The sequence below is a fragment of the Aplysia californica genome, unplaced genomic scaffold (genome assembly GCF_000002075.1).
Source record: "Aplysia californica isolate F4 #8 unplaced genomic scaffold, AplCal3.0 scaffold00436, whole genome shotgun sequence".
Lineage (NCBI taxonomy): Eukaryota > Metazoa > Mollusca > Gastropoda > Aplysiida > Aplysiidae > Aplysia > Aplysia californica.
In genome coordinates this window covers 262,010-264,899 of record NW_004797706.1, presented here as the reverse complement: position 1 = coordinate 264,899, position 2,890 = coordinate 262,010, and positions in this window count along the sequence as shown.

The following is a 2,890-nucleotide window of genomic DNA, read 5'->3' as shown; positions in this document are numbered from 1 at the left end:
GGGGAAGAGAGACAAACTCATTGTAATGAATCTGCACTATAAACGTCGGGAACAGATAGATTAGCCTAAGAGGAAACTGTTGGGAGACAGTCATAGAGACGACAGACCAGCCACGTGGTTTTCCAAGCGACCACCCCCGACCGGAAATTCATGCAGAATCATCCTCGAGAAACATTTTCTCTTGTGATTCGTTGAACGAGTACGTTATAAGTTCTTCGAGCTCAGCTTGTTACGCTTATTGGCTAATCTTTAATCCCACAGAGGCCTGTCTAGTGATTTACGCATGTCGCGCATCAGGCCTAGATCTAACTAAACATTACACGCAGTCACTCAAACTCAAACACCAGTCAGAAACCTTCTATCAAAGATACATTTCCAGTGACCAATCAAACCCCCCCACACACACAAACACATTTAACCGACCAGCCCTTGACCTATGCGTCAGTGGAAAGTAGGGTGTGTAAACGCTGCCCATCACTCTCTTTGTACGGCGTGAGGGGCACTCTCACCAAATATCCGATTTTCTAGTAAGTTCTAGGCTTGTCTTATGCAGGCTGTGCAGGTTGTAGTGGAAATTTCCCCTTGCCAAACTTAACTTGTCGACGTTTTTCGCGGATCGGAGCGTGCGTTTACAGGGAATGACCGTGCGTTTGTACGTCTAGGTTATAAAGTAAAAAAAACCCGTCAGATGATGAAAGTGTGCGTTTGAGCGGGGCGTGCGTTTAGGCGGAGACTACTGTATTGTGTGACTTGCAAGAGCCGTGAAACTAAATCAGTGATGTGGATTTTCTCTTATTGAAACATCTCTACACGTTGGGTAGGCCTTGGGATGATGTGGCTTGGTAAATTGGTTGCTTTTACTTTTAAGCACAAGGGGGCTATCCTGAAAAATGCTCTTTTGAGAAAATCGAAGGTAAAGTTTTTGGACCCTTATGTTCTTTTTTTTTTTTTTGAAAGACAAGGAAAGTTTTCTCTAATATAACCAAACAAAAATTACACACCAATGAAACCAAACTTCTCCTATAGGTAGGGCTACGTACTTTCTTGGTGTAGGTCAAGATTTCTTTAAAAATTAAAAAAAACCGAAATCCGGGAACTTAGCCCGCAATTTGTCCTTAAACTTAAAAGCGACCAATTAGTCTAGCACTCACGCTCCCAGCATACAGATTATCAGGTCCTGAATTTTTTCCTTTATATTCTTTGTTCTCAAAGTACATACACACACAGCGAAAACAGTGTAGCCTATATGTATACATGTGCACTCGTCATTCATAGTGAAAAACATTGGTGTCAGGGATGGAAGAACTAATACAATACACAACAGCAAATTTCAAAACGGGGGAAGATTCAAGAAAAATATTAATCCAACTGTCCCATTATTTTAGAACCTCCCTTGATATAGAGAGCTTAAAATTTTGTGGGTGGTTGGCGGGTGCTCTGGTATGGTTTGCTTCTTCTTTTCTAAGATTAGTAAGATCTGTTTCGTCCTTATCTCTCCTCCCTCTTTTTAATGTGTTTGTTACTCTCTTGTAACACCTCTAATTCTAATCTTCGGCACTTACGGACTTACAAGGGTGGTTGATACGGATAAAAACTGTAACACTTATTTTGTAAATATATCTTCCTCTATACTGAAGTTTTGCTTTTCAGATTTGAACATAATATTTGGAAACCAAAAGGAATTTGTCTGATGTTCATTTTAGATAAGTCCATTGAATGGTTTTGCTCTATATCGTGTTAAAAAAACAACCCGTTTTCAGCCTTGTCCTCATTTTCGTAGCATGACGCACCAGTTTGCATTAGGCCAACCACTAAAAGTTGCAACAGTCACGCCATATTGCAAGCCACAGCAGTCTAACAAGTTAACAGTAGTCTACAGATATATTTCCCTAATTTCGTTTGCCGGCTGAGATCATGGTTAAGACAGTATTAGAAGAGAGAAGGGATTTTCCTTGTATTGAACGTTACATTTCCACAAACTCTCCATTCCTGACATTTCGTAAGTTCTGCGCACCATTCCTGACATTTCGTAAGTTCTGCGCACAGTATGGAAAGAATTCTTAGGTGCCCACAAGACCTTTTGTGTCAGGAGTCAATGATGAGTAGAGAGGTTCTGTGAGTTCAGATCTCTATAGCGAATCAGGTCGAACACGCACCATACGCAGCCCTTTTTAAACGTCATCAAGTTGCAGGTTTCAGTATAGTCAAAGATAGTACATAACAAGATGGGCCACTTCTCTCTTTGACTTTGAGCCAATTAAAAAAGTGTCCTCAAAATTCGGTGGCGCCCTCTTCACAAAAGCGCACCTTTTGCGAACAGAGTTATCCTACTTGGGTTTAAAAAATCAAAGTGAAACTAGCAAGTTTTTGAATGAATTTCGGAAGAACGCTTTTTTAAAATGGTTACGCTGACAAAAAAAACCTCTTCCGGAGGAAAGGGTGATTGTTTTCTTCGTTTAATTTGACTTTAGAATGAAAGGCGAGAGGTCATTAAAATTTAAAAAACTAAAACTCCGTACGGTACTGAACGAACCCGAACTGCTGATGAACAGCAGTCGATCTGCGCACGCACGCAAAGGAGGTGCTATTCCTATTCTTCTTCTGGAAAAACGAAAGAGAGCTTCAAGCAAAGCAGCAAAGAGCATACTTCCTGCGGACACTTTTTTGGCTGAGTGGCCCATCTTGTTATTTACTATCTTTGGTATAGTCCCATGAGACGTCTATCCGTAGACGATCTGCAGCTAGGACTTTAATCCTACACTTCGTCATTCTTCATTCTCAGGGCAGCTCTTAATTACTATTATGACTATACCATTTTCATCTTTGCTAGGCCGAGATGGCATGGACCAAAGCATGGCAATGTGTTCATGGTTCCTCGATTGTCTTGAAA